This window comes from Carcharhinus amblyrhynchos, chromosome 20 (genome assembly GCF_965287045.1).
Source record: "Carcharhinus amblyrhynchos chromosome 20, sCarAmb.v2.hapA, whole genome shotgun sequence".
Taxonomy (NCBI): Eukaryota; Metazoa; Chordata; class Chondrichthyes; order Carcharhiniformes; family Carcharhinidae; genus Carcharhinus; species Carcharhinus amblyrhynchos.
The window spans coordinates 25,401,344-25,426,399 of NC_137343.1; the positions used below are offsets into that span (position 1 = coordinate 25,401,344).

A 25,056-nucleotide genomic window follows, 5' to 3' on the forward strand; every position below is an offset into this window, starting at 1 on the left:
ACTCAGGTTAGATTAGCAGAGACGTGACCAGTGACATCTAAAAGTCCAGAAGCATCATTATGAAACTGAAAAATGCTTAGGCCAGTCACTAATGTAATTCCATGGAATCGAGAGTTGGATTCTGAAGAAGGAGGATGAGAGAAACTTTTGAAATGAGGAAAAGGCAGGCGATGCTCAGAATCGGCTGAATGGACAGAAAGATAAAGGAGTGGATTAGATCAAGATTGGAAATTCAGGAATCAAAATGATTTCTCGGTGCCATTAGAGAAAGAGAAAGACACCAAGTACAGACCCAACAGCATTATCCTGACAACAAGTGAAAGAGAAATTGAGGATAAAAACAGGAGAAGCATAAGAAAAATCAAATGGGTGGATAACATTGAGACATGGGTTGAAGAAAGCCAGGGAAGCCAGAGAAGATGCAAGTCAATGTCAACGGCCTCACTAAGCTTTGACAATGAACAAACAAATTTTTTGCTAGTGAGTTCTTATTGGATGTTAGTACAAATATTATCCACACCACACTGCCTTTGACTTGGTCTTTTGCTTTAAATGTACAATTTGCATGAGCTGTCTATGTTGATGTACCTGTTGTAAATTTCTAGCTCTCCTCAAACTGATCACCTTGGAAATAATGACTTTAATAGATCTTGTGTTTAAAACTTTCCATCCTGTAGTTACCACAGCTGACAGCTTACAAATTCTGTTGTATGAAATTGTCAGCGTGAATGTTCCCTGGAAACGGAAAAGGTTTGTTTAACTGTATTAGAAGGATTTGTTTGCAAAATTAAACTAATAATGACTTGTGTGTAATTAAATGTAAATGCACAAGTTGAAAGATCGATGATTTCATTTTCTAAAGGTCATACAGGAAACAGAAGCCTGAAATGGAAATCAAAATCAGTAGTAACACTCTTCAATACAGTTCAAAAATCACACAAACTCTCAGCAAGTGTTCTGAGGAGATGAAACAATGTGATACTACTTTCTGTTACTTGTATCATATATTTGCAGATTAGTTTGAAAATGTTATTTTGTCTGAAGTACAAATTTGAATTGTTTAACAAAGCTTGCTGAAATATAGTGACAGTTTTAAATCTAGAAATAACTATTTGAAATAATTGATTTTTATACTTTGGTAGATCAAAGGTATTTACTAAAACTGTGGCTGCTGCACAAATTTGTAAAAGACATCCTAGATCTTCTTCCAACCTTGCCAACAAATTAATTGATATATTTTCAGAAATCCAGTACAGATCTTTCTATTGACAGTGGCTACAGAAAATCAATGTAAAAACTCAGAGGTTAGTTGGGAGTCTAATAAAAATGTTCCGCAAGCCAAGTTCAACAGTGCCAATAAATGAAGCTCTCATTGAGTAATTTGATACTGAAATAGTGCGGAGGTTTAAAATTAAGGGTGTGCAGTTATAGCTTTCACGATAAGACTTGCCAGTATCTACTAATGAGTCACAACAGTTTTCACAACTATCTTGTTTTATCTTTTTTCAAATTAGTATTTTCAGTTTCCAGTAGTTCGGTCTTTAATTACGAATTGCAGCATATACCTTTGGGTGTTCCCACTTCCGTGGCAGGTATCAGCTTGCCATCAGGTGCTCGCAATGGTCCCTGAGATTAAATGTGGTATTTCGGGAACAAAGAGTAATCTCTGTGCACTTCTCAGAAGCAGACTTTGCACATCACAACCCTTTTCACCATCCATCTACACTTTCAATGGACAAATGTGCTTTAAGATGCTTTCCTAAACAGCCTAAACATCATCAACCCAAAGGATTGTTCTTCCTGGAATTTTCTCACAACTCTGAATTGTATATCACAAGAAACCCCTCATCCTCCACCCTCAATGTTCTTAGCTCCAAGTAATTACACCAAGACACCAAGTTTTGCTGCTTTGGTGTCGAGAATAAAGAGAGCCAAATACATTTTTGCAGCTCTCAGTGCAGGTGTTCATTACCACAGGCAGCTGCACCAGATGTTCTTTAGTTGGAAAAGAAAATTTAATAGAAAATTACAAAGTAGAAATATAGTTACAGAATTCTGGCTTGTAAGGTGCAATTTTATTAGAGAAACAGTTAGACTTTATATTTTATCCCACTGTGTAAGTGCTCTACCTCCCACCCCCAATGTCAACAATGTACCAAGGTTGTATGCTTAACTCTGAAATGTTCTGCAATCTTCTTTGGGGGTTCCTTAGTTTTTAAAAAAAAACATCAGTTTTGGTAGCTGTTAGGGTGTCCATGAGATCTTTTGGCCTTCATCCCCCGGGGGGATTCTGGTGACTGGAAGAGAATTCAATTTGGTGCAGTGTCTAGGAAAAGATTCTGTGGGGGAAAATCCAAATGGCTAAATACATCCTACCACTCCAATATGGCAGGACTATACATGGGAGTCCTGAATTATTGGACTCTCCACAGAAGGTTTTGCTTCAAGTACTTTGGATTTTTACATTAACAAAGCACAACATGAAAAACATACCAAAATTCCTCATTTCACCCTGACACTGGGCTATAAGAGAGAGCAGGGTAAATGTCAGGTGGCTGCCCTTTTCTCCCTCTTTTATTTACCTGTGAAACAGCTCTTTTCTTTTTCTTCATACATTTATGGGACACGAGCGTCACTGACTGGCCAGCATTTATTGCCCATCCCCAGTTGCCCTTCTTGTTGAGATAACCACATTGCTATGGCTCTGGAGTCGCAAGTAGGCCAGGCCAGGTAAGGATGGCAGATTTTGTTCCCTAAGTGAACCAGATGGGTTTTTCTGACAATCGGCAATGGTCATCAAAAGCTTCTTAATTCCATTTTTTTTAACTGAATTCAAATTCCACCATTTGCCTTGGTGGGACTCAAACCCAAGTCCCCAGAACATTAACTGAGTTTCTGAATTAATAGTCTAGCAATACTACCACTAGGCCATCGCGTTCCCCTATGATGCCTTACTGGGATAGTGGTACACCAGATAATACAGGATCTGACAACACCTAAATGCTTATGTAACAGACTGGGGTCTCAGCACATTTCTCTCAGTTCACGATTAGTTTTATTACTAAGATAGGTATACAAATTGAGAAATATGCATATACTAGGAGGTAGATGACGATAGCCCTAAGTCCATCTGTGAATCTCAAACCCGAAGTCGTGTAGTATGTAAGCAGGATTGCATACTCAAAATGTTAACCTGCCTCTTTATGTATGCTGACTGACTAGCCTAACATTTTCAACATGTTCTATTATTATTACATAGTATCTTAAGGAGAGGAGACAGATATATAACCAACCACGTCTGTGCCAGCATTCTAAAAGAATCACCAATGCATGCTTTCTTCCCAGCCCCTTCCTCAAGCCCCTGTATATTTTCCTGTGTGAAATATTTATCCATTTTTGTTTTGAATATTATGGATTCTGCTTCCACCATTATTTCTGGGGAAGAATTCCAAGCATGTCATGCCTTAAAAGTCTCTGGTATTTAAAAAAATGTCTGAACTCTTTTTTGGTGATAGATTTTAAATCTATGTGCTCTGGCTCAGAGTTGACTCATCAAAACCATCCAAGGGCAGGATTCAAATAAAAGTATGGTGCTGCACTGAGCAGACTGTGCATTCAGTTGTCAAACATGAACACAAATGTATATATTAACTCGACATCATTAGTTCACTAACTTATTGCAATGTCCATGTGTTCCACTGTGTTTTCAGTAATATACAATATAATCTTAACTTTTAAAGCAGCCATTTCTCTGTTACTTACAGTGATATGACTGAGATGATTCCAGCATACTGCATCATGGTGGCACAGTGGTTAGCACTGTTGCCGCATGGCGCCAGGGACGGGGGTTCAATTCCTGCTTTGGGTGACTGTCTGTGTGGAGTTTGCACGTTCTCCCCATGTCTGTGTGTGTTTCCTCCGGGTGCTCTGGTTTCCTCCCATAGTCCAAAGATGTGCAGGTTAAGTGAATTGTCCCTCAGTATTCCAAGATGTGCAGGTTAGGGGAATTAGCAGAGTAAATGTGTGGGGTAATGGGCATAGGGCAGCGGGTGGGCCTGGATAAGATGCTCCATTGGAGGGTCAGTGCAGACTCTGTGGACTGAATGACCTTCTTCTGCACAGCAAGGATTCTATGATTCCAGGCACTAACACCACAAGAATTTGCTGTGCTACCAAGCCAAGCAGAATAGTTGCACAGAGTAGTTGCAGCACGGAAGGGGAATATTCGGTGCAATCATTAGTTTCTGGGATTCTCTATACAATGAATTCCTAGATAGAAAAAATAAATAGGAGCGCAGGATAAATAACTCATTTAATCAACTCTTGTCAATCAGCCACCTCTTAAAGATAACAAAAAAACTTGGAAATGCTACCTGCCCATCCTTTCTGTTGGGGAATGATGCATGGCAAGAAAAAAGAACGTACAAAAGAAACATGTGGAGATTTTATTGATGGACGACACAGAGACACAAAATCTAAGCCATTCATAAATGGATAAACAAACAGACATACCAAAAGTGCAAGTTGCACCTGTAAAGATTTGTCAATCACAAAGATGAGGCAGACATTCATGAAGAACTAATTTCAATTACATATTTCTGCTTTCTAGAAAACAAAATTCCAAAAGCACTTAATTCAGTACACTCCCTGTTGTCCCATTACAGTGGTTACTTGCCCAGTTTTAAATGATAGCTTTTGTATTCATGCCAGCTCCCATCAAGGGGCCATTCACAAGAGTTCTGAGTCTATTTTCACAAGAAGAATCAATTTCACCATTTAAATGTATTTAGTAAAATGACAGTCCAGTTTAAAACAAGACCTAACTTTGGCAGCAAGCACTTAATCACCCATTGTACTAGCAGCAGTGCTGACCCAGGAGCAAGCTGCTGCCAAAGGCCAAAAACGCAAATTATTCTGCACAGAAACAGCGAGGAGATGAAAATCCTGGAAGCAGGAATAATTTATTCTGACTTCAGGACAGCTGGCTGAACTGCAGCAGGACACAGGGTATAATGGGCTAGTTTTTTTTATCTTAGAGGCAGGTAGCAGGAATCAGGAAATTTCCCAACTCAGCACCCTGCCTCAGAAGACAGTGCCTGCAGGGGAGTGTTACAGGTCATAACTGGAGCCAAGCCCATGCACTCAAAGAGTTCAGAGGCAGCCATAGGGGTTGTTGGTCCCAAGGTGGGCTGGTTCTTGGTGCTCTGGGACCTTATCCCAGTTGTAATAGTACAACAAAAAACATCCGAGTCCTTATTCTTCACAGCTATAACTTTTTTGTTTCGGTCTTCACGGAGGAGGACGTGAATAATTTGCCGGGTGTTAGCGATGGAAAGATGATAGGAGAGGAGGGCCTGAATGACATTATTGTTACTAGAGAGGCGGTGCTCGACAGACTGAAGGGACTGATTGTGGACAAGTCCCCAGGACCGGATGGAATGCATCCAAGGGTTCTGAAGGAAATGGCGGAGGTGATAGTGGATGCCTTGGTGATTATTTTCCAAACGTCGCTGGATTCCGGGCAAGTGCCGGAAAATTGGAAAACGGCTAATGTTACGCTGTTGTTTAAGGAGGTGGCAGGCAAAAGGCGGGAAATTATAGGCCGGTTAGTTTAACGTCTGTTGTAGGAAAAATGTTAGAATCCGTGATCGAGGAGAAAATAGCGAGGCATCTTGAGGAGAATTGTTTGGTAGAGCAGACGCAGCGCAGTTTCGTTAAGGGGAAGTCGTGTCTGACGAATTTATTGGAGTTCTATGAGGATGTGTCTAGGGCGGTGGATAGAGGAGAGCCGGTGGATGTGGACTTTCTTGATTTTCAGAAGGTGTTTGACAAGGTGCCTCACAAGAGGTTATTGCAGAGGGTCAGGGGGCATGGAGTTGGGGGTAGGGTGTTAGTGTGGATAGAGGATTGGCTGTCAAATAGGAGGCAGAGAGTGGGGGTCAATGGGTGCTATTCGGATGGGCGGATGGTGATTAGTGGAGTGTCCCAGGGGTCAGTGCTGGGGCCTCAGCTATTCACCATTTATATAGATGATCTGGAGGAGGGAACCGAGTGTATGGTGTCGAAATTTGCTGATGACGCCAAGATTGGTGGAACGGCAAATTGTGCGGAGGGTGTGGAGAGTCTGCAGAAGAATCTAGATCGGCTGGGCGAATGGGCCAGGAACTGGCAAATGGAACTTAATGTTGGCAAATGTGAGGTTGTCCACTTTGGTAGGAATAATGGTAGGAAGGACTATTACTTACGTGGCGAAAAACTGCAGCATGCGACGGTGCAGAGGGACCTCGGGGTCCTTGTGCATGAGTCGCAAAAACCCAGCCTGCAGGTGCAGCAGGTGGTCAGGAAGGCGAATGGGATGCTAGCCTTCATAGCGAGGGGGACTGAATATAAAAGTAGGGAGGTCTTGCTGCAGCTGTATAGGGCACTGGTGAGGCCGCAGCTGGAGTACTGTGTGCAGTTTTGGTCGCCGCACTTACGCAAGGATATTTTGGCCTTGGAGGGAGTGCAGAGGAGGTTTACTAGGCTGATTCCGGAGTTGAGGGGGTTGAACTATGAGGAGAGGCTGAATAAACTAGGCTTGTACTCGTTAGAGTTTAGAAGAATGAGGGGAGATCTCATTGAGACGTATAAGATGTTGAATGGGATGGATAGGATAGAGGTGGAGAGGCTCTTCCTGCTCAGAAAGGACAGTAGGACTAGAGAGCACAGCCTCAGGATAAAGGGGGGGCGGTTTAGAACGGAGTTGAGGAGGAACTTCTTCACTCAAAGGGTGGTGAATCTCTGGAATTCTCTGCCCGTTGAAGTGGTGGAGGCTGCCTCGCTCAATATTTTTAAGACGTGGGTTGATAGGTTTTTGATAGGCAAGGGGTTTAAGGGCTATGGGGAGAGGGCGGGAATGTGGAACTGAGCCACGACAGATCAGCCATGATCTTATTGAATGGCGGGGCAGGCTCAAGGGGCTAGATGGCCTACTCCTGCTCCCATTTCTTATGTTCTTATGTTCTATACCATTCCACATACACCCATGCCCCTTCTGTGCCATGTCTTGTCATCTCATGTCCTTCTATCCACCTCCCCATACCCAGATGCCAGCAGATTCCCCTTACCCATCCCTTGGCCCCTCATACCACCATGCCAGCTTATGCCCCTCCAGCCACCCTCCCACAGCCCTTCATACCCCCACATCAACTTATGCTCCTCCACCCACCCTCCCAAACTTGGAACTTCCATGCCCACTGTGTACAGAACCAATGAATCCGATAGTACAAGCACCTTTAAGGTAAACAGAAGCAATTCAGGAGCATATTAATGTTACACAATATCTACATTTTATACAAGGGGAACTCCACACTTGCCTGAAACAGTTCCAGCTCTCATTTGGAAGAATTTGGTGAATCAGCATTCTCTGCATGAGTTGGCAGACCGTTCCAAATGTCCACTATTTTCTGGGTAAAGAACCAGTAGGATTGCTTTTACTCAGCACTGCCATGTCATAAACATTTGGTCACCTAATGTTTATGACACGGCAGCACGATTGGCAAGGTAGCACAGTGGTTAGCACTACTTCTTCACAGCTCCAAGGACCAGGCTTGGGTCACTGTCTTGTGCATATTCTCCTTGTGTCTGTGTGGGTTTTCTCCGGATGCTCCAGTTTCCTCCCACAGTCTAAAGATGTGCAGATTAGGTTGATTGGCCATGCTAAAATTGCTCCTTAGTGTCCTGAGATGTGTAGGTTAGAGGGATTAGCGGGTAAATATGTAGGGATATGGGGGTAAAGCCTGGGTGGGATTATGGTCAGTGCAGATACGATGGGCCAAATGGCCTCTTCCTGCTCTGTAGGGTTTCTATGATTAGTTATGTCCTGGAACTTTGAGGCTCATCGTATTTTAATCCAAATTCCTCTAAACTAATGTCATCTTTTTGGAAAAAAAAATTAATTTTCCCACATATCGACAAAAAGAAGCCAAATTACCAATGACATCCTTTAGCATGTACGCACATCCTCACATATGGAGCTAATTCTAACCCTACCCAACTGACTCAAATCAGGCTGGTCAGAAGTTGAAGTTGGCCTGCTTAATAAGTCACTAGGAACTTGCCATTCTGAATTGGGACAGACACCAGCCCAAAGCTGTAGAACTTTCTTACACGCCGTTCGGCCAGAATTTTACCACCTCACCCGCCCGAGGCTCGTAAGATCCTGTCCAAGGCCAACGGAGAATGCCATTCTGTAGCCTCACCCACCCTGATTCTGGGGTGGGCACAATTCCAGCAATAATGTATTATCTTAACCCTCATCCATGCCTTTGATACCTCCAGACGCAATTATTCTAACACACTCCTCCCACATGCTATCCTCCATTAGCTTGTGGTCATGTAAAACTCTGCTGCCCATCTCCTAACTTACGCTAAATCCCACTGAGCATCACCCCTTGTGCTTAGATGTGCTAACCTAGATGCGCTCACAGTTAAACAATGTCTTGATTTAAAAGTTGTCAACCTTGTTTTCAAAATTTCCATGGCCCTAACCTCAACCCTTTCTTTCTTTGTAATTGCCTCCAAGCTAACAACCCTCCAAGATATTTGAACTTGTCTAATTCTGACCACAGCAGCACTGCTGATTTTAATCTCTCTGTCCTAAACTCTGGAATTCTCTCCCTAAACCTCACTTTCCTCTTTACGACAGTCCATAAAGCTTTTCATCATCTGCCCTATTATCTCCTTGCATGGCTTGGTGTCATGTTTAGTTTTGACATTTGTGGAAGTACTGTGAGGAATGTTGAAGGTACTATGTAAACGAGGGTTGTTGTCGATGACCTCATCAGGACCCCACCAAATTTTAACTGGTATCCTGAGCAGAGAATTTGTGTGGCTTTCCTGCCAGGTAAAAACATTAGGATGTGCTCTTTCTGTTTCTACACCCCCTCCCCCCCAAAAGTCCATCTTACTCCATCTTCACCAACCCACCTCCACAATAAAAAATCCCAATGGGACAGACCCAAAAGCCAATCCCATTACCAACCCTGAGATGACTGATGACCTCGAGTGCACAAGACTTTCCATCATCTCCAGGACTTAAATGAAGTCCAGGAATTTAACTGGGACGGGCCTCATTTGTGGAATAGAGGGTGAGATTCAAACTCACCACTGCCCACTCATCCAAAACCTGCCCAGAGTGAAAAACCAGGGCCAGTGCATTGCTCAAATTATTTAGTGCTAATTCTTGTTCTTAATACAGAATGCAAAGTATACTTGTGCTAAATCTTACCTTAGTGCTTTTCTCTGGCCCTATGACCTGGTCTATAAATTTAGATTACACAATCAGGTTGCAAAGTATTAGAAACAGGAATATTGTTAGCCTGAGGCATAAATAGGAAATTGCTTATTTCTCAGCAAAATTTACAGCCACTCCTGGCTAGTTTTATACATTTTTTTAAAAAACAGTTTTGTTACAATTTAAAATTATTTTGATAATTACCTTCAACATTAATTTTAATAATTTCCTAACACTATCCACTCTGCAGATTAAAAACTATCGGCATGTCAGAAACTTCTTGCTTGAATGCAACTCATTTAGAAGGATTGCTTACCAAACAAAGACATTTTCTTTTTGCTGTAAAATCTGTTTGAAACGACTATATCGAAGGATTTTTCAGTGAGGTTGAGGTAACTGTGGCTTGACTGTGCAGTCATTGGCAAAATGCTAGTGGTACAATACAAAGCTGTAACGATGACTCATATCAGAAAAGCTCAGAGAAAGTATACAAGAGTGTTGGTGAATGAATTAATGTTCATTGATGTATATGAAACTAGTGATCACACAAAGTTCACTCAATTTAAGTTAATCTGTAAACATCCTCTACATCCGAAAGAGGATTACACCTCCAAATTTACTGCTGTAAAACACAAATATGAACACTGCGAATCTCAATAAAAGTAGGATTAGCAACGCTCTTCACAGAAGCCAACTACTGTCCTTGACTCACCTAAATTCAACAATTATGTCTCCATTTTCCACATGTGAAAGCAACTGAGTCAACAAAATTAGTGGTTGTATTTACTTTATAGAATTATTTTTTGAAGTATCCTATGAATAAATTCTACATAAGATTTAGATACAATTGAAAAAGGGAGCATTTTCCATGTTAATACCTAGACCTGGAGCTGGAATGCAAAACCCATTTACTATTGAGCAGAGATTCTTCCAGAGATTTCATCCAACTCCGACGAAGGGTCATCCTGACTCGAAACATTGTCTCTATTCTATCTCCACTGTCAGATTGGCTGATATTTTCCAGCCTTTTCTGTTTTCGTTTCAGGTTCCAGCATCTGCAGTATTTGACTTTTATCCTTCCATTATTGTCGGACTTAATCTCAACCATTTTTGCCGCCTTTGGACCACCCACAGACCAAACGCTCATTTCATATATTGTTCGGATTGAGATTCTTTTCTGTTTTTGATCTGCACTAAGAACTCCAACTTGAAAACAGACATGGGGGTAGTTGGTTCAGTTTGTGAAGATTAATCTATCACTTCTCATTTCTTACCAGACCCATGGTTGCAGTTACTTTACAAACTGAAAGTTTATTAATCATGAATCACACTTTGGCTATAAAAAGGAAGAGGTTGGCTAGGGTGAACGTTGGTCCCTTAGAGGATGAGAAGGGGGACTTAGTGGTAGGGGATGGGGAAATGGCTGAGGTCTTGAATAACTTTTTTGTTTCGGTCTTCACGGAGGAGGACGTGAATAATTTGCCGGATGTTAGAGATGGAAAGGTGGTAGGACTGGAGGGTCTCGATGACATTACTGTTACTAGAGAGGTGGTGCCGGCAGACTGGAGGGGCTGATTGTGGACAAGTCCCCAGGACCGGATGGAATGCATCCGAAGGTCCTGAAAGAAATGGCGGAGGTGATAGTGGATGCCTTGGTGGTTATTTTCCAGACGTCGCTGGATTCCGGAGAAGTGCCGGAAGATTGGAAAACGGCTAATGTTACGCCGTTGTTTAAGAAGGGTGCCAGGCAAAAGGCAGGGAATTATAGGCCTGTTAGTTTAACGTCTGTTGTAGGTAAAATGTTAGAATCCGTCATCAAGGAGGAAATAGCGAGGCATCTTGAGGGGAACTGCTTGATAGAGCAGATGCAGCACGGTTTCCTTAAAGGGAAGTCGTGTCTGACAAATTTACTGGAGTTCTATGAGGATGTGTCTAGGGCGGTGGATAGAGGAGAGCCGGTGGATGTGGTCTTTCTTGATTTTCAGAAGGCGTTTGACAAGGTACCTCACAAGAGGTTATTGCAGAAGGTAAGGGGGCATGGAGTTGGGGGTAGGGTGTTAGCGTGGATAGAGGACTGGTTGTCAAATAGGAGGCAGAGAGTGGGGGTCAATGGGTGCTATTCGGATTGGCGGATGGTGACTAGTGGAGTGCCCCAGGGGTCGGTGCCGGGGCCTCAGCTATTTACCATTTATGTAGATGATCTGGAGGAGGGAACCGAGTGTAGGGTGTCGAAATTTGCTGATGACACCAAAATTGGTGGAAAGGCAAATTGTGCGGAGGGTGGTGAGAGTCTACAGAAGGATCTAGATAGGCTGGGCGAATGGGCCAGGAAATGGCAGATGGAATTTAATGTTGGCAAGTGCGAGGTAGTCCACTTTGGTAGGAATAATGGTAGGAAGGATTATTACTTACGTGGAGAAAAACTGCAGCAGGCGACGGTGCAGAGGGACCTCGGGGTCCTTGTGCATCAGTTGCAAAAACCCAGCTTGCAGGTGCAGCAGGTGGTCAGGAAGGCGAATGGGATGCTGGCCTTCATCACGAGGGGGATTGAATATAAAAGTAGGGAGGTCTTGCTGCGGCTGGTGAGGCCCCAGCTGGAGTACTGTGTGCAGTTTTGGTTGCCGTACTTACGCAAGGATATTTTGGCCTTGGAGGGAGTGCAGAGGAGGTTTACTAGGCTGATGTCGGAGTTGAGGGGGTTGAGCTATGAGGAGAGGCTGAATAAATTAGGCTTGTACTCGTTAGAGTTTAGAAGATGAGGGGAGATCTCATTGAGACGTATAAGATGATGAATGGGATGGATAGGATAGAGGTGGAGAGACTCTTCCCGCTCAGAAAGGATAGTAGGACTAGGGGGCACAGCCTCAAGATAAAGGGGGGGGTGGTTTAGAACGGAGTTGAGGAGGAACTTCTTCACTCAAAGGGTGGTGAATCTCTGGAATTCTCTGCCCGTTGAAGTGGTGGAGGCTACCTCGCTAAATATTTTTAAGACGCAGGTTGATGGGTTTTTGATAAGAGAGGGGATTAAGGGTTATGGGGAGAGGGCGGGAATGTGGAACTGAGCCAAGACAGATCAGCCATGATCTTATTGAATGGCGAGGCAGGCTCAAAGGGCTAGTTAGCCTACTCCTGCTCCTATTTCTTATGTTCTTATGTTCTTAACAAAAGAAACAGATTATAAAGCAATTGTGTTTGGTGTATTACATTTAGTGAAAATGCAATAAATTTTTAAAGAATTATTTTACAATGACAGTTTGGTACATTTTACCCTAAGATTTATTTTATCTCCTAAACCCAACCTAAATTGTGATTCATGAAGAGGAGAAAAAGACTTCCACTTAGTTTCTTTCAACCCAATACACAGATTCAAAGCAGTTCAAAAGAGAAAATGCTGGAAAATCTCAGCAGGTTGGGCAGCATTTGTAAGAGAAAAGAGCTGACATTTCGAGTCCAGATGACCATTTGTTGAAGCAGCACACGTCTGAGAGTTACTTTATGCGTGTCCCAAGTAGGCTTACGTTGACACGGCAGTGAAGTAACTGTGAAAATCCCCTGGTCGCCACACTCCAGCGCCTGTTCAGGTACGGGGGTGGGGGGGCAGAATTTAGTGTGGCCAATGCACCTAACCAGTATGTTTTTTAGACTGTAGGAGGAAACCGCAGCATCCAGAGGAAACCCATGCAGACATGGGAAGAACATGCAGACTCCGCACAGTCACCCAAGGCCAGGAATTGAACTCGGATCGCTGGCGCTGTGAGGCAACAGTGCTAACCATAGGGTGGGGTGGCACAATCTTCCAAAAAAAGCTATCAAAATGACATTAATTTGGCAACTAGTTTGAGGAGGCCATGGGAAAGAAATTATGCAGTACAATGACAGGAAGCATTCGAGGTTAGACCAGTTTAAGAAGACACATGCATTTAAGTAGCACCTTATCACATCCTCAGGATGTCCCACAGTGCATTCCAGCCAATAGATTGCTTCTGAGGTGTTTTTACACAAGCTAAATACAACAGGAAATTCGCACAAGGTTTATAGCGAGTAATGATCATTTAATCTGTTGTTGGTGACAGTGGGTGAAGGAATAATGTTGGCCAGTGGACCCAAAAGAGCTCCATGTTCTCTTTCCCAGAGGGCCCCTAGATCTATTATGTTCATCTTAGTAGCCAGGACCTCAATATTTCATCCAGATGATAGTATATCTGATAATATTGCTCTCCCTCAATATGCATCGAGCTGTCAACCCAGATTGTATGTGGTCAAATCTGTAGAGAGATTTTTTTAATTCAACATATATGTCAAATATGATTTACAGATAATTGGAAATTGTGATTGAATACAATGTACACAATAACCCTTCCCTGGCTGGATCACTCTTTCGAACAAATACATTGAGAAAACCTTAGTGTGAAGAACAATTTGTTCATTTTCCCGTTTCTTATGATCTTATAACCTGGCCCATAAACCAGGGATGGACAACTCAAGGCAATATCAGCAAACATTCTTGTTGCAGCTCAGGTGTTCTGCAGAAAAACTTTTTTGCTGACAACATGTTTAAGCAGATATTGAGTCACAATCTTTCAGCAATCTATCTGCAACACCTGCTTCCTCAGAAGCCATTTCACAGAAAACACATGGCTTGTTTTTCTGAGAAATGAGACAACAAGTTTTCATTTATGAAATAGGAGATGTAAAACTTTGATTTGTGTTTCAGTACTCAAAAGTGTCACAGGCACATGATCAGGGTTCCTGACAAGCAGCGACTAATCATACTTCTATAATCAGTTAAACAGTATACAGCAATGTGCAATATTCTGAGTATGTATTGACTGGTTATATGTTATAGACATCAGTTGATAAGTGATCTGTGAAATGCAATGAACTATCTGGTCACTGCTCCACACAAGATTTTCGGGTTTACAGATATTTCTTAAAAACATTTTCTCTCATTTCCTCACTTCTTAAATGTGCTGACTCTTGCTAGATGAATACCGATACGGAAGCACCCTCCCATTATCTCATCCACACAGTCTTCATTTATATTTTTAAAATTTAAAGTTTTTATTTATTAGTATCACAAGTAGGTTTACATTAACACCGCAATGAAGTTACTGTGAAAATCCCCTAGTCGCCACATTCGGCGCCTGTTCGGGTACACTGAGGGAGAATTTAGCATGGCCAACGCACCTAACCAGCACATCTTTCGGTCCGTGGGAGGAAACTGGAGCACTCGGAGGAAACCCACGCAGACATGAGGAGAACATGCAGACTCCGCACAGACAGTGTCTCAAGCTGGAATGAGGCAGCAGTGCTAACACTGTGCCACCTGTCCAAGTGAAATAATGAGTTTTGGCCAACTCCTCAGTGTAGGAGACACTACAGCAAAATCCTGCCTTTTCCTCACTCAAAATATCCATTGGCCAGCAATTGTTGGCCTGTTTGCAATTACTGCAGCCATACCGGCACAATGGCTGAGATTAAACCAGAAATTAACAGCTGTAGCCTTACAGTTCTGCTGCACATAAGGATGCATTTACCCAACAGGGATGCTAATTTTAAAAAAATTCTCTTCTGCTCTCTTCTCTTGAAGATGGCACTTTCTTACTCATACACAGTTCGACAGCACCAAAATCCTTTATTCAGGTATGAATCTTGCCTGTGAATAGTGGTGGACTATTCAACTGCAGAGACGCTGTCAAGATTGGTTTTGCTCTGACTAGCTGGGGGAAGGGAGACAGGGAGGATGTCTAATGACCAAGAAAATAAACAGCAATCACTATTCCCTTCCTAATTCCTGAGCATCAAGAAGATGTTTCTTCAAAATAAGCTGGTGCGGAAGTACAAAAAGGTTAATGGAAAGTTGTCTCAGGGGGTTTGGAACAAGAGAATGAGGAAGAGTTGTTTTACTGGTACATGGCCTTGATCAGATTCCATCTGGAGCACCATGCCTGCATTGGGAACCATACACCATGTAAATATGTATTCACTTTGGTAGGGAGCAATGATTTACCAGAATGAAGGGTTAAGTTATGAGCACCAATTGCATTAACTAGACTGGTGTTCCCTTGAGTTTAGGTTGAGGGGTGATCTAATTGAGAATTTTTCGCAATAAAGGGATTTCTTTTGTATTCGTTTGTGGAACATAAATGCTGGCCAGCCAGTGAAGCCTATTGCCCATCCTTTGTTGCCCTTGGAGGGCAGTTAAGAGTCAACCACATTGCTGTGGCTGTGGAGTCACATGTTAGGAGAGCAGATTTCCTTCCCTAAAGAATACTAGTGAACTAGATGAGTTTGTACAACAATCAAGAAAGGTTTCATGGTTGATTTGATTCATTTTTTGCGATAGGGATTGAGAAACTATTTGCTCCAGTGGAGGAATCCAGAACAAGAAGGAATAATGTTAAAATTAGAGCTGTAATTCATTTAAATGTGAAATGTGTTCCGCAAAACGTAGTGGAAATCTGGAACTCTCCCAAAAGACTGTGGATGCTAAATCAATTGAAATGGTCAAGACCAAGATGACTAGATCTTCATTTATTTCTATTATTTTGGGATTTGGAGCAAAGGTGGGTAAATAAGATTGAGGTACAGATCAGTCATGACCTAACTGAATGGCAGAACAGGTCCAAATGGCTCATTGGCCTATTTCTGTCCTTATGAATCAAACCTGGAACCTTCCATGCCTGCAAGGTCCAGCTTGGCTTTTCACTGGATAATTTGCTAACCATTGAGGGAGTTTACATTTTTTAATCTTTAAAATGAATATTGAAAGTTAGTTGGTTACTTCTTAGAAACATACGCAGAAACAGAACATCCTTCAGTTACCCGAGTACAGAGTTTTGCAAAGTATAGTTCAATTATAGGGCTTGTGCATGACCCTGATGACATTCATGCGGTGTTTGAAGTACCTCATCATAGGAAGGGATAAAAAACTAGCTCCAAACTGACAAGACATTTGCTCTTCCCAACAAAAGAAGCATTGATAAAGGTCTGGGGCAGGTCCCACTAAGCCCTCTGAGCTAAGGACAAAATATGGGTGATAAAGGGGCTTTTTGGAAATGCTGCTTTTATCCCCGAATAAATTTGAAAAAAATCTCTACACCATAATCCATCAGGATCAGAGATATAAGTTAATTTTCAGATAATTACACACTGACTTCACACTGAATCAGTACAAGAAAAGCAGCCAAGTTCCATTCAAAATAATGGGAATTCCTGAGATTCTTAGACACAAAAGGCTCATAGTTCTGTCTGTGTACATTTTTTCTTGGTATTTATATGCTTTTGTTCAAAATATCAAGAATGCAACTGTCAACTTACATAATTTAAACAGCATTTTTTGGCAATGTCTCAGCTATACAATAAACTTATCTGAAAATTTTCAAATGAAGCTTAGCAAATGCCCTTTCTAAATGCAATTCTCCACTGAATCAGCTTGACTGCAATGGATAAAATGTAAGGGACATTTGTATCAGAGAAGTCCTAACATCCCAGAGTTGGGCACGTTGTCAGGGTTTGTGCTGCAGATTACCATTCAGGATTTTCAATTGAAATCTGTGCACACTATTATCAGGATCAGGTTTGAATGTTATGTCCCCTTCGATTGAGTAGTTAAATAGTTTGTTATGATACTTGGGTTCAGATCCGGAATCCGACATCAGGCTGAGTTCCAGTTTAGAAACCCGCAAGTGTCTATATAGTCACATCCTAGTGGAGATTTTCAAGGTAGTGATCAGTTGAATGGCTGCCTCCAGAAGCCATGTCCAATCTAGAGTGGGCAGACTCCACTGCCAAGAGGGTCAGTGGGAGCACCCAAGCCACAGGGATTGGCAGCCCTGTTAGGAGATTTATCTGTTGCCACAGTTGATAACAGAAAGAAAGGGCACCTCAGGATGGAGGTATCCAAAGCCCTTAGTAAACTTAAATGCTGTCACAGTTGTCAGGCCAACATTATGTCGGGAAAAACCTTTAAAAGGATGGTTAGTGGCCACGATTGTGCTCCCTCCTTTCCCCCGCCCTAAGCCCACCCTGGTACCCATGGACCAAGTGAGTTATGAAATTAAAGGGAGCAACGTTAGTCCTCCGGCCTGCCACTTTGAAGCACCTTCATCCATCAGCTGGGCTCCAACCTCAATGAGAGACCTTGTTGTTTGGAAGATTAATGGCTCCCCCCATAGGCAGGCCACCATCACCCCCATTGGATCAATCTCACTGAAAGTAGGCTGTAGGTGTGAACATGCCAGCAGACCAGCACTCTGGCAGATAGCATGAAATTGTCATGAAATCCCTGAACATGGCACCTTCACCAAATTAAAATTTAGCCCTTAAAGGTCCAGGTTCAAAAGATGAAAATTGTCTGCATGACTGAAATATTGAAGGGTAGCTGCTGCTTGAGGGGCTGCAAGTTTTAATAGAGGAGACAAAAGAATGAAAATATACATTACAAGAAATACATTGAAAACTGGTCCTGCACGGATTCCACTGAATGGCAAAGCGAATGGAAAGTAAAGTACTTCAATAAAGTAGCAGATAATGAGACCAATTCGTTCAAGAGATCAATTAGTTTATGAATAGTAAATTCTAATATGCCTGGGGAATTTTTAATTCTTTCATAGGATGTAGTCTTGCTGGCAGGTCCAGCATTTGTTGCCCATCCCTAATTACCCTTTAACTGAATGGCTTGCTAGGCCATTTCAAAGGGCAGTTAAGAATCAATCGGGTAAGGACAGCAGCATTCTTTCCCTAACAGACATCCAGATGGGTTTTGTTTTTAATGACAATCGACAATGGTATCATGATCATTGTTACGGAGATTAGCTTTTAATTCCACACTTTATTAATTGAATTTAAATTCCACCAGCTGTCATGATAGGATTGGAACCTGCATCCCCAGAACATTAGCCTGGGATTCTGGGTTACTAGTGCAGTGACACCACCACTGTGCCATCATCTCCCCCAAATTTAACTGCAAGAGCACAAGAAGCTGAAAAACAACACATTTGATATGCTGTGCAAACACAGCTTGGTTTCCAGGCTATTGCTTGTGTTGTTCTATGCTCATACAAACTAGGGGGAAGATCAAATGACAACTGAGATGATAAATGACAATTCCCTCAATACTTACACTTGAGCAATAGTACTGGCAGTAGATGGGGACCACAGTGGGGGAGTGCTGCTCCAGATCTGCAACTACTGCAAAGTTTCAAAGCAAGCTCAGAATCAGCTTAACTGAAAACAAACCATCGAATCCACTCTTGGTGCACAAAGACTCAAAATAGAATGGCTTTAATGCCATTAGGTTTTGCATTTCTGAGTTAGATAAAAGAGTTTGACCTCTTAGGTCTGTGCCTGACCTCCAGCAATAGGGGCATCAAAATTAATTCAGTTGGAAGGGCAGAAAAAATAAAATCAGCCAGGATTCTTGGTCCTGACTGATGCTTGTTTGACATGGCCTAAAAAGTATAAGTTTGTGGAAGTTTTCTCCCTCCCCCACCTTGAATTGCTGATGTTGAAGGTCAAAGGTCACATATAGAAATGACAACTAGGTCAAATATTGGAAGGCTGTTGGTATCTGTAGGGTTATAGCCCAGGATAAGATGCGGGGAAAATGGGGGAAATCTAGCATTTTAAATGTAGACGACCAATGAATATAATTTTGGTGTACTGCTGCTTACTGTGTTTAATCTCACCTCTTTGCTTAATTTGAAATATTGAGTAAATTAAAATGTGCAATGCTGGTAAAAGGTTGTGTTTATTACTTTTGCCCAAACTGCTAATAGTTGTCAGAGAGCAATGGTGGACCAAATATAGAAATAAACTCCAGATAAAGGGAAAAAAATGCACATCCACAGCACAACAACAGGAAACAGAACATCAAATGTTTATCAGAAAGTCAAAGGCTGCACACAGTCCAGTAAAGCTAACTGCAAAGCTTAAAGAGAAATGGAAGAAAATGTCACATAGAAGCAGCAGAATTCTTTTTAAATGGAATGTATCCTTAATTCTGCTCAACAATCACAGAGTATGCTCACTCCAGTTCCCAAACAATGGTGTGTCATTTTAAAACATACATTGTTGATCAACATAATAAATCAGTAGGTCTGGGGTTTCCTGCTGTAATGTGAATGCTACAACAGCCTAAACAAAAGCATTTAACATGCAATCCTCCAATGGGGGTAAATACAATGTAAAGAATGGTGTGGAGCTGCACAGATCACATAAGGAGACCAACATGGCTTAAGAAACTATAGGCTACTGAGAGGGGCAATCACAGATCAAATTGGTAATGGGGGAAAAAAAGCATACAATTATGTGAAGCGAGTACAAATGAAACTGCTGAAATATTATAGTCGGTATCAACCCAAACATTCACGCAGCCTCTTTCAGTGGGAAGAATGACCATTGAACCCAGCACATTTCTTACATATTTTCTCAGTGTTCAATTTGCTAGGTTTTCATTTCCTTTGAAATGACACTCTCTGCTATCACAATGCATTCTAACTCACTGCCTGGAATAGATTGTTGGCACAGGGAGTATTACCAAGGGACTGCAACATCAAGCAAGCGGCAGACAGATTCAGCCTTGTCAAAAGTTGACAGGATAATGCACAGCTGTAAGGAAGTTACAGAGTACTGATCCAACTGAGTATTTTATATGATATCAGACTAAGCATTTCCTTTGAGTAGCAAACCCCAAGATTTTATTACGGACTTGATTCTCTAACATATCTAATGCCTTTTGTGAAATGCAACAGACAGGCAACACTAACAGCGACTCATTTTCTTGGCTGGGCATTTTAAGTTGAGGATTTTCTGATGTAGTTTGATTTTAATACTACTGACACAAGCAAGACAACAGGATTGGAGACTGCTTGGAAGAGTTGTAGGATATTATCCCTACAACATATTACAGTAATTGTCACTGTGTTGTACTCATTATTAATATCAACTTATGAAGGTACCATATTAAAGCACTTGGATGCCTGCAAGATCTCTTTGCCCTCTTATACCTTGCTATTGTTGGGACAGGTAACAAGCAAAAAGAATTTTGCACCACAATTATTACTTCCAGTACCCGCTCACAGGAGTGAACAGAAAACATTCTTGTGTGAGCATCAAAACTGAAAACCAGATGGAGACAAAATCATGTAATCCTACACCATAGAAGGAAACCATTCAGCACACTGTGGCTGGGCCAGCTCTTTCATAGTACAATTAATTCCACTCATCCATCTCTGCATGCTCCATTGTGATGCCTTCTGCAGTTAAATAGTTTGCCTAGAGTTGCTGTGTCAACTTCACATAAAAAACATGAAATTTGAATGAGGCAGTAAACTGATGCTTGTACCCCCCACTGATGCTCATGCCTTCAGTCATCAGGATTGAAAACTGCTGGACTTCCCTTCCGAAATCCCCCAATCACTCTGCCCATCTCTCTCCCCTGAGCCCTCCTGAAAACTGACCTTCTTCAAAAAGTTTCAAATCACTTCATTAGCTCATTTTTGATATTTATGTGATTACGTCTCTATGGAACTTAGGGCAGCATGGTGGTACAGTGGTTAGCACCACTGCCCGTCAGCGCCAGGAACCCAGGTTTGATTCCGGGCTTAGGTGACTGTCTGTGTGGAGTTTGCACATTCTCCTTGTGTCTGCCTGGGTTTCCCACAGGTGCTCTGGTTTCGACAGTCTGGGTTAGGTTAATTGGCCATGGAAAATTGCCTCTTAGTGTCAAGGGAATTAGGACTGTAAATATGTGGAAAACACAGTAAAAAGTCTGACAACACCAGGTTTTAGTCCAAACGATTTATTTGATAGTAAACGCACAAGCTTTCGGGTTAGTCCCTTTGTCAGGTGAATGGAGAGTTCTGGCCTCAGACAGAGCATATAAAGCACAGACAGTTTACAGATTACTGATCAGAATGCGAATCAGTAATCTGTAAACTGTTCGTGCTTTATATGCTCTGTCTGAGGCCAGAACTCTCCATTCACCTGACGAAGGGACTAACCCGAAAGCTTGTGCGTTTACTATCAAATAAATCGGTTGGACTAAAATCTGGTGTTGTCAGACTTTTTATTGTGTTTACCCCAGTCCAATGCCGGCACATCCACAATATGTGGAAATACAGGGATGGGACCTGGCTGGATTGTTGTCAGTGCAGCATAAATGGGCCAAATGGCCTCTTTCTGCACTGCAGATTCTATGAAAATGTTTTTCTATATTAAAGGCTCAATATAAAGGCAAGTTGTGCTTTTAGGAAAGGAAAGAAAAAAAAAGGGAGAAGATTATTTTAGAAAAAGGGGCTTGCAAAAATACTACTCTCTTGGTTTAATTAGCAGATTTGGATCACATTTCGGATATCAAGTACAATTAATTATAAAAATGCCTTATTCCCAAAGAGTTAATCTATCACAAAAATTAAAGGAACAGCTGAGGCATAATTAACATGCTAATAGACAGGAAATGTGCAGTTAAATATTTGTGCTGCTGTTTATAGGAGGCCAGGGGATTGTCTGCATGTTTAGATGCACTTGCCAGGCAATAAGTGAATGCCTCACAACCAGCTCATAACCTCCATTTTTTGATTTTTTTTAAACCAAAGTATCAAAGAAGTAAACAAACCAAACAGATGGTAACTGCAGATGTGCTGAATATGTGACCTTTTATTTCTGTCTGCGCAAGAAATCATACATTAGGAACTGATTTATGCAGAGTTTAACAATTTCCTTTAACTTGGTAAAGCAATTCAATCTGAAATGTTTTGACATCACACATTTAAAACACATCAGATATGGTCCATTTAGCATCATGCATAAAAACGGCAACTCAATATTTGAACCAGTGAAATGAACCATTAGTTCCAAGATCTAAAGTGCCCATTCATATAGTTGAGAAATATTGAAACAGTGTCCCAATATTTAATTCACTATAGTCAGTAAAAGTACTCTCTTCCACACCATACCGAGATATGCAAATGTTTATGGTACTACAACATGCTCTCTTTACTTAACACAATCCCAAAGTATTTATTACTTTGGATATACTGCTGTAACCTTTGCACCAGAGAAAAATCCCATGTAACTATTAAAGCAAAAATATATGTTCTAATTGTAGAATTATGCTTGCACATTAAGGCATGAATTTGCTCGCAGATGGAGAGGCACTTTGTGTGAAAAGGTGGGAAGAGGGCTGAAGCTGGAAGTGCCGCCCCAAAACCAGTCTCTGCCATTTTTGCAGCAGTGGAATGGAGGTGGGTTCTAAATTGCACACCTGTGATTCCAGCAGGTAACCACCTTTATAAATCCACAGCTGCTTCCACTCATGAAACTTTGGTGAGGTCAGTGTCTGAAACGCAAAGTGCGCAGATTCTATCTTATGGAAGGGGGTCCGAACTCGTGTGTTCATTTGAATAGCCTTTTTGGTACTGTACACTTCTGGATAAGGTCCTAGGAGACACACTTTGAGGGAGATAAAGTATTCTTCAGGGTAGTTCAGGTGTCTTTTGGGATTGTTAAAGGTACTCATGGTTGCACACAAAATGTGTATAAAGTAATCAGAACTGTCAAGCTGTCAAAGAACTGACAGAAACAGTCAAGCTGTCAAAGAGCTGTCAAAACTGTCAAAGAGCTGCCGTGCAGTCAAAGAGCTATCAAAACTCATTGGAACTGTCAAAACGCTCAAGGTATGTAATCTGCTGGCCTTTAAATTTTAAATAAAGTGTGAAGTTTTTAAAAAATATTGGGGTGTAGGTGGGAGGCATGAGGTGGCATAATTGAATTGGGTGGGGGTTGGAGGGCTGTTTTGTTCTTTTTTAATTACTTCAGCGAAGACCGGTGCACAGAGGCAGGCCTTTTGTCCAGCTCACTTCTGTGCCAGGCAGCCTCTGCACTCATTCCAGGAATAGAGGGCCCGACTTCTACTCCAGCCCATCCCAACAACTCCCATCCCAGAACAAAAATTCTGGGCCTCTTCTTTTCCCAGGATTGTCCCGTCTCTGTGTTCTACACCTGGGAGCAAAGGTTCAGGCCTGAGTTTAGAAATTCTGTTCTAAAAATTGAAAGTATGCAAAAAGAAAATCAGATCCTGTCATATAACCAATAAAATCTGTTTTAAAACTAAGTACACAGATTCTCATCCACTTTACATTCTAATAAACCCTGACATTGCGTGTGCGCAGAGAGGTACAGATATAAATGGACATCCTATCACTATGGAATACACCTCATTCTCAATATTAACATGTCAATATAAAATACAACTATTCAAAGCAAGGAAATCTAGTAAGGAACACTTTAACAGAAGAAAAGTCCTGCAGATGTTGCAAAGGAACACTTCAGCTGTTTGACCAAGCACCAGTTGAGAATACATAAATTCAGATCCTATTTGGTTACCTACAATAGCTTTAGGTAACTATCAATCTAAGACATAATCCAGCACTATTTCTATAACCACAACTTGTCCAACATAAAATATTCTTATATCTGCTGACGAACATCAATGTTTCAGCATTTACATGCTCAAAAAGAACAACAAAGAAGTTCCAAGTTGTTTCGATGACAAATCTCCAGAATCACTATCCCTGACATCTGTAATTTGTGTTTTTAAATGTAATGATTTCCATACTTTATATATATTTAACTTGTACACTGTAGGGTGAGATGGACAGAGTCACTAACAATTTATTAATTGTAATGCCATATGATCACTGCTCATTATAAAATCCTTTGGAAGTTCAATGAGGCATAACTGTGGATGAATCCATGGGAGTGATTTTCCCATCCCGCTGTGAGCGAGTTGTGGGGTTCCCATGTGCATTAGTCCAGCACATCTAGCACATGGATGTGCATTCAGAAGGTCTTCCAGTGTGGATTTCTGGCAGCATCTGCTCTTTGCTGGAAATCGGTGGAGAGACGCAAAGACCATTTAAATGGTCATTTGAAGGTTACTTAAATACAATTAGTGGGCCCAGGACTGAAGACTCCAGGCCCACTAACATCTCCCAACCCGCCAGAGTGGTTCATTCCAGTGGAGATTACAGTAACTCCCCACTTGCAGGGAACTAGTGGCCTGGCTCTGCTGGAGTGAAGAGGGGGGGCAATCCCTGAGGGTCAGGTGGCAGGTGGGTGCCCCCTGGGCACTGGCACCCTGGCATTGCCAGCCTGGGCCCAAAGGGGCCCCTTGGCACTGCCCATTGGGCATGGGGCAGTGACATGTGGCCTAGCATATGGTGGCACCTAGGGGTGGAGTCTGAAGGGGCGGGGCCTAGGGGCAATCAGTGGGGTGGGGGATCCTGCTGCCACTCTGTAGTCTGGATCGGAGAGGGAAGGAGGGATGCCTGCAATCCGGGCAGGCGGGGGGGCTTTGGGGTAAGCCCGGGGGAGCAGCGGCAGTCAACCTGCGGGGGGGGTGTTGGCACTGCAGGGGGTAACTCATGGGACGGATTAGTGGGGAATGGAAATTGGGGCAGGGCCAAGGAATGGTCAGGGGGCCACTGATTGGGGGGGGATGGGTGTTAATAGCTGGTGCTGCGGGGATCACGAGGCTGGCCAGCAATCAGGAGGCTGGCAATGCAGGGCCACTGCGCATGTGCCGATCTCGGCACTGATAGATCTGTGCATGCACAGTAGCCTGCTCAGTGCACTGATTTCAGCTTCTCCAGCACGATAGGTCCCACCCCTTAAAATTTCATGATATTTATGCCGGTGGCCACTGCAATGCACAAAGTATGGGAGATTCTTCTCTGAACTCCCACTGGAAAACCAGCATGAATTATTCCAGTCTTCAC

General features: G+C 42.2%; 1 protein-coding gene across 3 annotated transcripts in view; it reads right to left on the minus strand.

Annotated features, from left to right (window-relative positions):
- Positions 1-25,056, minus strand: part of sh2b3 (SH2B adaptor protein 3) — a 208,258-nt gene that overhangs the window by 146,096 nt on the left and 37,106 nt on the right. The window lies entirely within an intron of this gene.